Source organism: Myxocyprinus asiaticus, chromosome 25, assembly GCF_019703515.2.
Source record: "Myxocyprinus asiaticus isolate MX2 ecotype Aquarium Trade chromosome 25, UBuf_Myxa_2, whole genome shotgun sequence".
Lineage (NCBI taxonomy): Eukaryota > Metazoa > Chordata > Actinopteri > Cypriniformes > Catostomidae > Myxocyprinus > Myxocyprinus asiaticus.
In genome coordinates this window covers 35,813,796-35,828,610 of record NC_059368.1, presented here as the reverse complement: position 1 = coordinate 35,828,610, position 14,815 = coordinate 35,813,796, and positions in this window count along the sequence as shown.

Sequence of the window (14,815 nt, the reverse complement as noted above, 5' to 3'; positions counted from 1 at the left end):
TACCATATTCTTTTACAGTGCTTCACCTGAGGGTGTAGATGACATGAAGCGATGGTCTGAGGTTAGTTACGTTGATATTATTAACTACTTTAAGTTGTTATGACAGCCAACAACTGCACAAGTTGTGCCTAAAATAAATTTTTCTGCAAATAATACCTAAGTGGATGTTGTTCTCCATCTGATCTCTCATTTTGGTTAGTTTTACATTGGGTTTCGAGAACAGAAACAGAAAACAAGCAATTAGAATAATCATGGTGCTCAGGAAAACTGTGGATAACCGGAGGAGAACATCAGAATTAAATTTGAACTAGCCCATTAGCACTTTGAGCATGCAATTTCAGTAAACCCACTTGCGCCTAGACTTGCACGAAAATCCTAAAATTTCATGTCCATGCCCACTGACATTGCGTGTATGATTTTTGGTATAATGCTGCGTGTAACGTTAGCTCTTAAAATAGGGCTGTGACGAGGAGGAGAGCGGGGCCGGGCCGTGACTAAGCACACCCGGCCCCCAATCGGGCTAATCAGCCGAGGAGAGGGATAAATGCGGCGGAACGTGGCAGATCGTGAAAGAGAGAGCCACATGCAGCTGCAGTGTGTGCGTTTGTGTTTATGTTTTGTCGTTATGTTTTCATTAAATATAATTTTGACTGTTCAGCCGGTTCCCACCTCCTCCTTTCCCAACCTTAACCTTTGTTACATTGGTGACGAAACCCAGGAAGGGGGAGGGATGCGCTGTCGTGGAGTCCTCGCCACTACCAGCCAACCCAGGAGCAGCCACGGCCGTCCTCCCAGGGATGGAGACATCACTGCTGGCCTCCAAGGATCTGAGGCACACTGCCGTTTCCCCCCATAGAAAAAAAGAATAGAGAAAAAAAGAAAAGGGGGGGGGGGCGGTGGAGGAGTGTGACCGTCTGCCGGGGGAGGAGCGAGCTGTCGTCCACCAGAGGTTGGGGAGTGGCTGAGAGCCGGGCGACAGCGTATCTGGGAGCCGGCAAACCAGGTATTTCCTCTCTCTCCTCTCTCTCTCTCACTGTCGCTCCGCTTTGCCCTTTCCCTCTCCTCTATTTTTTTTCCCCCTCCCCTCGTCCCCCTCCCCAGCCCTAGAGTGGTGGGAGGGCAGAGCCCCCCCACCCAAGGAAAGGAGACATCTATTCTCTATTAAGAAAAATAGAGACATCATTTTTTATCATAAAGCTCTAGTATGGACTGTATGGAGAGAAGACAAATATCAGTGTGTAACACGATAAGACCATTAGTTAGTCATTAAAAGTACCTGACCAACATCTGGCAGAGAGCCGATAGATAGCATACGGAGGGACACTAAATCAGTTTATTTTTATCCCAAAGGAGAAACACATGATTCAGAGAGATGCACTGCAGTTCACTGAAGTAATTTCAATTTACAGTTGACAATATTGGTCGGTACTAGGTTGATGTTTCTGCTATTTTTGGTGTTTTTTGTTTTACAATCAGCATTTTTTTCCAATTCATTAGGCCCATATTATTGTGGTATAATCTATTTCAGATAAACCCCTAAACAGCAAGTAAAAACAACCTGAACCATGGTTCTTCACTTGACATCAGACGGTTCCTTTCCTAACTAAGAAGGCGGTTCTTGGTCAGAATAAGCAGCTATTTGGACCACACTTCATGCTGTTAGTCAAAAGTCTGGCTATACAAGATGAATACTGATGGCTTCACACAGTTATTCAATTTCAAAGCCAATCCCAAAGATCAAAGACCACAGCATGTTTGTCCTACAAAGCCCATGAATTCACCATCCCACAGGTATCCCCAGTGGACAATAGTCACAGGGGTCCAGGAATCCCCTTCACAAACACCACAAACAAGCAGTCTTCCTGTCACCATGGGAACAGCTGGGAAATCCACTACAGGTGGCTCTTCGTCCCTGAAACCATTTAGTCCAGCCAATTGAATCTAGTGAAATACCTGACACATCTTTTAGGGCTGGGATTGACACTGTGCAGCTAATTCTGTTTGCTCCAGGGGAAGCCCAAAGGTTGCCCCCTTTATCTCTCTCACTTTCTGTATGTGGATATTGCAGGATATGCAAACTAATACAGTATTCCAAAAATAGGAGCCTATGCAAATAAAACAACTTTATAAATGCAATTCTTAGTGAATGTGGGCCATGGAGGTCTAATACTTGAAGAAAACTATTTGTGAGCATTGACATTGAGCTCAGTGGCATTTCCTTGGCTGGCACAGGGTCCCTAATACAATACTACTCTATGGCAGAAACAAATAAGAGGAATGTATGGTAGTATGCCATTCTACTATATTCTACTATAACATAACTAGACAGGTAAAGTTTGGTGAAGACTACCTTTAAAATTGGCTTGAAAAAGCATGGATTGACAGTTTCAAATAGTTTTATTAGTGTTTATTAGCTGACCGACCGACCGACACAGATAAATAGATAGACAGATACAAACAGACAGACAGATAGATAGATACAATGCAAGTGAATGGGTGCCAAATTTTGAAGCTCCAATAATTACATAAGTCAGCATTAAAGTAATTTATATGACTAAAAAATTGGTTAAATCAATGTCTCCAGAAGTGATATGATAGGTGTGGATGAAAAACAGATCACTATTTAAGTTATTTTTACTGTAAATCTCCACTTTCAGTTTTACATTTTTCTTGTGTTTTTGGTGATTCACATTCTTCATGCATATCAACCCCTACTAGGCAGGGAGAAGAATTTCTAGCAAAAGAATTAAATATTGATCTGTATCTCACACCTATCATATCACTTCTGAAGATATGGATTAAAACACTGGAGTCATATGGATTAATATTATGATGCCTTAATGTGCTTTCTGGAGCATCAACATTTTGGCACCCATTCACTTACACTGAATGGACCTACAGAGCTGAGAAATTCTTCTAAAATCATAATTTGTGTTCTGCAGAAGAAAGAAAGTCATACCCATCTGGGATGGCACAAGGGTGATATTTTTTAAATTATTTTATTTTATTTTTATTCATTTTTGGGTGAACTGTCCCTTTAAGGGATTCTGGAAAAACCCTAAACCAAGTGGGTAGAATTACAATAATAATAGTAATGATAGTAGACAAATCTTGACACCCTGGTTGCCCCCATCTTCATGTATCAGGATAGGTAAATTGTAAAAAAATACAAATAAAAATAAAAAAATTCTATGTTCTTGTCATTTTCCCAACTAATTTGCCAGTCTTTTCTAATCAAATCAGTGAAATATAAACTAGGGAGCTCAAATAAAGCACCAGTACTTATGTGAAAGAAAGACAACATCAGTTGCATGTCTCCCTCTGTAGGTGAGATGAAACCTACACAAGTATAGTATGACAAACTAAGATGACATTTTGCCCTGCATAGACCCTTACATGCAGTAAAACACCCCCAATTTGTGAAAATGGCTCTATCTAGTGGGACAATCAAAAACTGTGCCTGACAGAGTTATGCCAGGTTATGAGACAAAAAACTCAGCAGGAATAAGCAAAATCACAAAAAGACAAAACACAACCAATATCTACCATAAAAGTTTGGATGTTTCAGTATCTTTTTTTCCAAAAACCTTTTCCACAGAACTCATCACGGTGCATTCTGGGATCGCCTACCCAGCAAAGGATACCTACGATGAATCTGGCCAAAACGAGATATCTTAGGAAGCAACATTTTTAAGATACCTACCTTTTGCAACAGCCTTCATGTTAGGAGGCAGCCTACTGGAGGCAGCTTACTAGGTTTTGAAACAAACCTATTGTTTAGCCAGAGGGAACTGGCCCCTAGGTGAGCCTGGTTTCCCCCAAGGTTATATTTCTCCATTAACTACATCTAATGGAGTTTTGTGTTTCTTGCCACAGCCGCCTTTGGCTTACTCACTATATACAGTATATACATTATATGACAGAAAACGTGTAAAGCTGCTTTGAAACAATGTGTGAAAAGCGCTATAAAAAAATAAAAATGACTTGACTTAAATCAGAACACTTGCCTAAACATTTATCTCTCTCTTGTTTAACATTAAAATAGGGTTTTAATCAATCAGTGAGGCCACCGTTGATTTGAAATTAGTTATTCAACCAATATTTGGAGTGATCTTAACATAAGTGATTATTCTGCCTAGTGTCATTTCCAAAATTGAACGACAGCATTGTGAATAGATTTTGTTCATTTTTCCATAAATATGATGTAAAAGTGTACTTTTAATTAATCCATCTTATTTGCCATTATTAAATTGTACTATATACTATATATATATACAGTATATTATTGCATTGCATCAGCCATCAGCCAACCTGTTCTTCAGAAATCAGTTTTATGGCATTGGCCATTAAAAACACATATTTGTTGACCACTATTTGAAATCACCTTAAGGCTTCTTTACACAGCCAGGTTAAGCTTGCTCTGAGCCTGCTCAAAACTCTGTGTAAAGACGCAAAAGCCAGACTTAATGATGCCTGCTGTGACATACCTCAACCCCCAGTATCAAAGGCAGCTCTGATGCTGCTTTGGTTCTGTGTAAATGAATTGCAGCATCAGATCAGCCTTAAAGGAATATTCCGGGTTCAATGCAAGTTAAGCTCAATCAGCAGCATTTGTGACATTATGTTGATTACTACAAAAAATTATTTTGACTTGCTCCTCCTTTTCTTTAAAAAAAGAAAAAAGCTGGGTGACAGTGAGGCACTTACAATGGAAGTGAATGGGGGCCAATCTGTAAACATTAAAATACTCACTTTTTCAAAAGTATAGCCACAAGACATAAACAGTATGCGTGTAAACATGATTTTAGTGTGATAAAATCTCTAACAAACCTTTTCTGTGTAAATTTATAGCCAATTTTACAACTTGGTTGCCATGATGATGTAATGTCAACAAACCCTAAAACCTTAAAATAACAGTAAAAACAATGATTTAAACAACTTTACAGCTCAAATAATACATGTTAACATAAGAGTGTTAACATAAGAATTAATGTAAGTGCTTTTATAAAATTATAAGCTTCACATTTCTGCCTTTAAACCCTCCAAAAATTGGCCCCATTCATTTCCATTGTAAGTGCCTCACTGTAACCTCGAGCTTTACTTTTTTTAAAGAAAAGGAGGGATGAGTCGAAATTAATATTTGTGGCAATCAACATTATGCCAACATTATGTCAATTCAGTTTAACTTGTATTGGAATCCGGAATATTCCTTTAAAATTTGTTGTTATGATAGAACGTATACTGTATTTAATTATTTAGTTTCATATTTAAAAGCATAACTTCATATTTAAAAAAATATATATATTTTTATATTCATAATTTTATTTTATTTTTTCAACATTAATCTCATAACATTATGTATGCAATTGTAACTGCTGTGTAAATGCACCTATGAGCAGCATTAAACAGTCTGTGTAAATACAACTAAATGTCACCTCAGATGCAGCTTCTGTGCCACCATTGCAGCATAAAGATGGCTTTAGAGACAAAACAGCATTACCTTGCAGTCTCTGCCACGACCTCGGGAAAATGCTGAGTCAAGCTGAATGAGCTGAAAAGGGTAAGCACCATTCAAAAAACAAAACTTTCCATAACAAATGACTGTATAGTGAAGTCCAGTGGTAGAAATCCATCTGGATGCTTTAACAATATTTTTGACATAAAAATTGTTCCTGGATCTACAGTAGTTTACAAATATTGATGGTTTTGTGTAGAATACTGCTAAATAAATAATCAGCATTACATACTGACTCAAACAAACAGACCTGTGCATGCTCATAATAACCTCCAATGACTTCAAACGCCCTCGTCTCCATAGAAACAGCAGTAGGGCTCTCACAACATATTCACTGGTACACTGAAGTAAACTACGGCCATGCAGGACGTTGTGGATCGATACGCGGTCTGCTAGACAGCTTGCAATCAATCATATGTGGCCTCAGGAATTAAAAATGTCATTAGTTGGTTAATCAGCAACTTTGAGAATGAACCCTGACATATCTGCACTCTTGTCAAAAAGTCAAACTGAGAGAGTTGGGTTAGAAACACATGACATCCCAAGAACTAGCAGAAGTATTGCCATCCATGAACTCAAGCTACTTTGATATGTTAAAATGTACTCAACCTGATTGGTGCCATTCAGGTGCTGTAAAAACACTAGTTATCACTGCAGCATCATTCAATCATAACATTTGGGATCATATTTTGACTCATTATTTTGATCCAGTAATACACACTGGTGGCCAACAGTTTGGAATAATGTACAGATTTTGCTCTAATGGAAAGAAATTGGTACTTTTATTCACCAAAGTGGCATTCAACTGATCACAATGTATATTCAGGACGTTAATAAAAAAAATGTTCAGAACTTCTTAAACTACTTCAAAGTGTTCTCATCAAAAATCCTCCACATGCAGCAATGACAGCTTTGCAGATCCTTGGCATTAGCTGTCAGTTTGTCCAAATACTCAGGTGACATTTCACCCCACGCTTCCTGTAGCACTTGCCATAGATGTGGCTGTCTTCTCATGCACCTTACAGTCTAGCTGATCCCACAAAAGCTCAATGGGGTTAAGATCCATAACACTCTTTTCCAGTTATCTGTTGTCCAATGTCTGTGGTTCTTTGCCGACTCTAACCTTTTCTTTTTCTGTTTCAAAAGTGGCTTTTTCTTTGCAATTCTTCCCATAAGGTCTGCACCCCTGAGTCTTCTCTTTACTGTTGTACATGAAATTGGTGTTTAGTGGGTAGAATTCAATGAAGCTGTCAGCTGAGGACATGTGAGGCATCTATTTCTCAAACTAGAGACTCTGATGTACTTATCCTCTTGTTTAGTTGTACATCTGGCCTTCCACATCTCTTTCTGTCCTTGTTAGAGCCAGATGTCCTTTGTCTTTGAAGACTGTAGTGTACACCTTTGTATGAATTCTTCAGTTTTTTGGCAGTTTCAAGCATTGTATAGCCTTCATTCTTCAAAACATTGATTGACTGACGAGTTTCTAGAGAAAGCTGTTTCTTTTTTGCCATTTTTGACCTAATATTGACCGTAAGACATGCCAGTCTATTGCATACTATGGCAACTCAAACACAAACACAAAGACAATGTTAAGCTTCATTTAACGAACCAAATAGCTTTCAGCTGTGTTTGATATAATGGCAAGGGATTTTCTAGAACAATTTAAATTAGCAATTTAGCATGATTACTCAAGGATATAGTATTGGAGTGATGACTGATGGAAATGGGGCCTGTCTAGAACTGATCAAAAATGACATTTTTCAAATAGTGATGGTGCTGTTTTTTACATCAGTAATGTCCTGAATATACTTTGTGATCAGTTGAATGCCACTTTGGTGAATTAAAGTACCAATTTCCTTCTGAAACAGCAACATTTTTACATTATTCCAAACTTTTGGCCACCAGTGTATATCATAAAAATCTATGTATTACACTGGTAAGAACCACTGCAGGTGAGCAAGTCTGAGCTGTTTATAAGAGTAAACAGTCAGGAAAAAACGCTGAGGTCGCCGCAAAAAAATAAATAAATAAATAAATAAAAAGAAAGAATAATTTTTACATTGTTTGCTGTTATGACTGTCTCAAGAAACTATGAAATGCAAAGAAACTTTTATATTTTTCAGGCTGTGCCCTTTAACTGGATCTACTGCATAAGTGATTACAACTCCACGCAACCCTACACTTTCAGCTCACAGCCAAATACATTTACATTTATCCATTTTGCTTTTATCCAAATCAACTTATAGGTGCACTCTAGCTAGCTAGCTCTTACTCGTCCCTTAGGTCCCAGTAGTACTTGTGGTTTTGGACACTATACTGACACCTGTTGTCCTGGATACTGGAAGTTTGTTTACTGAATGCTGCCGCTTCACACCGAATATGTTTGCTTATCTTCTGTTTTGCTACTTTAGTATGTGTTATTATTCGTCTTATAGTACACACTCCTATTGTGGACATTCTTGGATTTAATCCAAACGAATATTGCACGCTGGACTGTGACTGGTCTGCTGCAAGTCATGAGCTCTCTGCCGGCTAAACACTGCCGTGTGCTCGCACTTGGCATTTGATGTTGCGCCGTTCATCCGTGATCTGTCGCACTGAGAGAGCTGCAGGTCGTAGCAATTTGATTCATGACTCCATTTGGACATTTTATATTTTCACTTGCACTAATTGTGTTTGGACTGTCTGTTGGATCACACTCCTGCTGATAACATCACTCTGGACTATACTGATGACTTGGGCTCTGTTGCTTTTGTAGTAAGTATATTGTTTTTGTTGTTTGGTCTGCTTGTTTTGTTTACATGGACTTGTATGTTTGAGCATTGGCTGAGAGCGCTATATAAAGTACACATGTAATTATTGTTGTCATTTTTAGTGGTAGACACTCAGTCAATTGCATGACACAGTGTCATGTGCTGTCAACATGGCAGCGCCCATAATGGGGCAACCTGCTCCATGTAAAATTAAACAGCTTTTATTGGGTTTCTGATATGACTGGAGTCTTCATCTATTGTGTACAAAATTTTCAACATATTTCTTTATGTGTAAAAATTTTTATTAAGCAAAAACTTACTTTGTGCACCTTTAAGGGGTGTCTTGTGGTGTAACACAGGTATCTACAAACATGTTTTTAACAGTTAACTAAAGTTAATTAAAGAAGTTCATTTTAACTTGACACAACATTTAAAATTCAGGGGTTCTCAATGGTGGCGTTCAAAGGGTGCCAGGGGGCGCTGAGAGCAAATTAGTAGAGAGGGGGAGTTAGGTTACAAATGGGGGGCGTTTATCAGTCATAATAATCAAATCTATTGTCAAGTTCCTCTTTGCATTAAAACATTTATCTAGACTTGGAGTACAGTATATCAGTTGGTTCTCAATTATACGGGTTGGTACGCATTTGTATTGCAGTTCATCTGATTTTGAAATCTAGCGACGCATCTGGAGTATCTGGTTTGGCAGAGGCGGAGGCACAACCTTGGCTAATGCACCTGTATGGCTCTGTAGATGGATACAGCTCAATGGACAGAGCAGCGTGAGCGCAAGGCTCTTAAAGCTCGAGCTCTTAAACTCACAGTTTTGCAAGAATCCGTGAGAAGCAAGGCGCGAGAAGCTGAAACCATTTGAATTCGGCACAGACTTCTACATCACCACTCTTGAATTTACTATAGTAGCGTTCATCAAAAAAAGGTTGATAACCACTGATCTAAATAATGCGGCATTCCTGCTGGAAATGCTGAAAAAACAGCAAGACACGGTGCAACAGTCAAAGACCTCTGTCTTGCACATGTTTAATTGAAAAACAATTACAAAAGAGAAGAAAAAAGAGAAAGCCTTTCCAGAAGAGTGGAAGCAAAATATATTATAAATTATAGAAGCAAAGAGTGGGATTAATCCCTATGGTTTTGAAATTCAGTGTTCAACAAGAACATATGAATGTTGGTGTACAGGCATCCATAAAATTTTGGCCATAGTGTAACAATCACAGGCTCCAAAATAACACTACTTTGTGTCGAGATCCAAAAAAGAACATACTGTGCATCAACTAGGTGTGAAGAACGGAATAACAGCACTACACAAATTCATTAGAAAAAGTCCAGCTTGATGTTTCTAATGTAAGAAAAACCTCGCATATTTAACGATACACAGTGGTAAGACGTCCACTGCCACACACAAGACAATTATCACAGTTTAACTGAACAATGAATAATTCAGCAAAATGACACTGACATGGAGAGTGCACCAGTGGAACAGAATTACTTTAAATCATGGTTTGAGTAAATCTTTCGTTTGGGCTTTTCAAAGAACTTTTCAAACTAACCCAAACCACCCAAACCAAATGAAAAACGAATAGGCTAGTTCAGCATTTTTTAAATCACTCGAAAATGTCAGACCTTAACATTCTGCCTAACATCTCCTTTTGTGTTCCATGAAAGAAAGAAATTCATATGGGTTTGGAACAACATCATAAGGGTGATTAAATAATGATAGAAGTTTAATTTTGAGTGAACTATACCTTTAAATCCACAATCACAATACAGCTCTCCTGGCCTGGAGTTGAGATTAGGGGAAAATAAGTCCTAAATATCCAATCCTATCTCTTACCTGAACTCTTGTCAAGGAAAAGGCAGCAATGTGTCTGCAGTATCCATGGTAACACCTGTGGCAGATGGAAAAATGAAGATGGAAATAGTACAATGGAGTAAATTTGACACACAAAGAACGAGACAATAAGTGAGTGTGGAGGGAAAAGGATGAACAGATGAGATAAACCATTTCACTGTGACAGGGACCACGCTAACTGAAGTTAATGGTCTCATCAAACATTTGATGTTGCATGTGATGCATGTAGCAGCTGAATCAGATAAATGCTCCTCCACAATCCACCAGTGCATTACACAGCCCGATGATCTTTAACACTGCTTTACTGTACAACACCCTCAGCATAATGTTTTTTAAAGAAGGCATACACTCACATTAGCCTATTGGATTTATATGTAAGATGTGTGAAATACCTGACGTCATCATTCTTTAAGTACTACCAACAGCAGGTGGGTTAAAAATCTCATTATGACTATTTATGACATCAGAATAAACGTCTAGTTGTTTGGCTCACACGTGAATCATTTCCAAACAGTAAGATAAAATGAAGAGGCCCGGTGCAATCTACTGAGAATCTCGATTCGATTATTATAACACGACTATGCCTCAATGAACACTATTATTACACTATTATTCCCATCAATGCCTGCTGCCATACCTTTTTCAGAGCGGACATTCTCCCGAGGCTCGTGGCATCGCTTCAGTCCTTGATCTGAATGAGGATGATGTTTGTAAGCAGCACACAGGGTCAGACAAATGTTTTAGTACTCCATGGTTTTAATGTACACACATATGTGCATCGCTGCAGTGCGTTCGTATCAACAGAAAGACCGCAGGAGACAGTCCGCATGATGCGCCCCGCCGGACGCTCCGCTTGCTTTTATAAGACACAGCTGATTCTTAATTCTTCATATGATTAAGGGTAAGAAATTAAGCTTTAAATAAAGAAACCTTGATGAACGGGTGCAGAAGCATTCAAATAATGTGGCATAGTACAACCAATAATTTGACAACTTTTTAAGCGTTTCGTCCACTAGAGGGAGCCAGTGAATAGATAGATAGATAGATAGATAGATAGATAGATAGATAGATAGATAGATAGATAGATAGATAGATAGATAGATAGATAGACGGATGGATGGACGGACGGACGGATGGGCAGACGGATAGATAGATAGATAGATAGATAGATAGATAGATAGATAGATAGATAGATAGATAGACAGACAGACAGACAGACGGACGGGCAGACGGACGGATAGATAGATAGATAGATAGATAGATAGATAGATAGATAGATAGATAGATAGATAGATAGATAGATAGATAGACGGACGGACGGACGGATGGACGTATAGATAGATAGATAGACAGACAGACAGACAGACAGACAGATAGATAGATAGATCGATAGATAGATAGATAGACGGACGGACGGACGGACGGACGGACGGACGGACGGATAGATAGATAGATAGATAGATAGATAGATAGATAGATAGATAGATAGATAGATAGATAGATAGATAGATAGATAGATAGATAGATAGACTATTACCAAATAAGTGTACAGTTTAGCGGGGACATATTCGCTTCTCTTCATTTGTAGTTGATAAACAAAAAACAAAAATTATTTTCAAGTAAAAATTATTTTCTATTATATAAGTAAACTTTTTATTTAATCAATAACATATATATTTAATAGTACATCTAAAAATAATTATTTATTGAGGAAATCGATCAACAAATGTAAGTCAGTGAATCAGTCCAGCAGAATGGCCTTTAATTGTTAAATTGTGCAATCACGCAGATTTCTGTAGAGGAATTAACAAAGCGTTTGCGAATCAAATGCGCGTGCATGTAAATATGGAAGTAGATTAATGACAAATGTGTTTGAAACCAAAAAGCACACTAAACTGAACTAACTGAATAATAAACGCATTGCATTAACAGTTCTTGCATTTTGGGGGATGTAATTTCGGTTGTATATTTAAGCTGAGAATTTCAATTGAAAACATTTCTCAAAAAAAAAAAAAAAAATCATCATTAAAAAATCAATAATAAATATTCACCTTCCAAAATTCAGTTCCAAAAAAATAAAAATAAAAGTTTTTTTTTTTATTATTATTATTTCATCTTTATTATTCAACAGGTAATATTCGGTCCAATAAATTTCGATTTGCAAATACACCTCTAGAAAGGATCCCTCTTTTGTCAACTTCTTGCATATGCGCAGTCTATTATGTATAGTCTAAATATGTGTTACTACATTCATCAGTTAAAAGTGCTTTATGTAAGATTGACAACAAGCGTTTGAAATGGGTACTGCAGTCCAAATTCAAAATACTGGAGAGTTGTCTGCCCCGCCCCAGACTCGAAGCTCATGCGGCCTGTCAGAATTAGCCGACTCAGCATCCGTTTTAAAGGATTTCTGGGCTTTAAGCTGTCTCCATCTTCCAAAGGCATCCCCAGTATTTATCCTTGTTTTACTACGCCTCTGGTCATGGTGGTTTTTAGATGGATGGCAAGGCTTTTTAGGTTGGGTGGAATCTGTTATCTCTGATCCAGTTCATTTGCTGGCTTCCATGGCTGCAGCACGCAGTGTTGTTTGCCTGCAAACTTGTTCAAATCTGGCAACCAGGCAGTGTCAGAATACTGTTGGTGAGTGGGCAGTGGGCAGGATCACACAGACCAAAACATAAACAAAAATTCTGGCCGGAATGGAAAATTCAAAGTAGAATATACTGGCTGTAGCATTGTTATCGGGGAAGCCAGTATTTCAACTTAGTATGTTTCCTAATTCTGTAATGACATATTATGATCATTTTATGATTTAGTACAGTAAAATTATTACATATAGCACCTTAAACTAGGTTTATCAAAAGAACAACATATAAAGTTAAAGATCAGTTCAAGATGGCTAGCAAAATAACAACGGCATGCTCATGAACTGCTTTTAATTTTAAACAACATAAGCATTAATTATACAATATTAAGAAGATAACATATGTGCCGCAGTGATGTACTTGAGGAATCGAGAATGAGCGGCGAGCGCTCCTCGTTGCTGCTTGCGTTCTTTTCCAGTCGATTCCCATAGAAAAATGCGAACAAATGTGTCCCCACTCAAGATATACATCTACTGAGGTGCGGATGCAATCTTTGTTAATTAAAATATAAAGTTGCATATGGGTGGATTAGAACATTAAAGGTGCTATATGTAATAATTTTACTGTACTAAATCATATAATGACCATAATATGTCATTAGAGAATTGGGAAACATGCTAAGTTGAAATACTGGTTTCTCCGATAACAATGCTACAGCCAGTATATTCTACTTTGATGTTTCCATTCCGGGCCAGAATTTCTGTTTATGTACTGTAATATTTCGACACCACCGGGTTGCCAGATTTGAACAAATTTGCAGGCAAACAACACTGTGTGCTGCAGCCATGGAAGTCAGCAAACAAACTGGATCAGAGATAACAGATTCCACACGACCTAAAAAGCCTCACCATCCATCTAAAAACCACCATTACCAAAGGCGTAGTAAAACAAGGATAAATATTGGAGATGCCTTTGGAAGATGGAGACAGCTTAAAGCCCAGAAATCTTTTAAAACAGATGCTGAGTTGGCTAATTTGCGTGTCAACGTTCTGGCGACCCGCATGAGCTTCGAGTCTGGAGCGTGGCAGACAACTCTCCAATATTTTGAATTTGGACTGCAGTACCCATTTCAAACACTTGTTGTCAGTCAAAAATCCTTGCAAGAATACTCCTGAACAGACTGGTACCCACCATTGCAGAAGAACTCCTCCTAGAGAGCCAGTTCGGCTTCAGAGCTAACAGGAGCACCACTGACATGGCATTTGTTCTCAGACAGCTCCAAGAGAAATGTAGGGAACAGAACAAAGGACTGTATGTGACGTTTGTCGACCTTACCAAAGCGTTCAACACTGTAAGCAGAAAAGGTCTATGGCAAATCATGGAATGACTAGGATTTCCCTAAATGTTCCTCAACATGATCATCCAGTTACACGAAGGCCAGCGTGGCCAAGTCAGACACAGCAACAACCTCTCAGATCACTGCCCAATAGGCAATGATGTAAAGCAAGCCTGCATCCTCGCACTGACTCTCTTCACGTTCTTCTTCAGCACAATTCTCCAAAGGGCCACAGTAGACCTTGATCACGAGGATGGTGTCTACATCCGATACTGCACCGATGGCAGCCTGTTCAACCTGAGACGACTAAAGGCCCACACCAAGACAGTGGAGCAACTCATCCGAGAGTTACTCTTCGCTGACGATGCTGCCCTTGTTTCCCATATGGTGACAGCTCTGCAGCACATATCATCCTGCTTTGCAGAGGCTGCCGAGCTCTTCGGACTAGAAGTCAGCTTGAAGAAGACAGAAGTTCTCCACCAGCCCGCACCTCAGGAAGATTATCACCCTCCCCGCACCCTCAGTGGCGAGTCAGAACTGATGATGGTCCACCATTTCAGCTACCTGGGGTGCATCATCTCCTCAGATGCCACGGTTGACAAAGAGATTGACAACAGACTGGCTAAGGCAAATATTCGGAAGACTGTACAAAAGAGTCTGGAACAACAAGCATTTGAAGAAAGGCACAAAGATCAGTGTGTACAGAGCCATTTTACTGGCCACCCTCCTGTACGGCTCTGAGTCGTGGGTCATTTACCG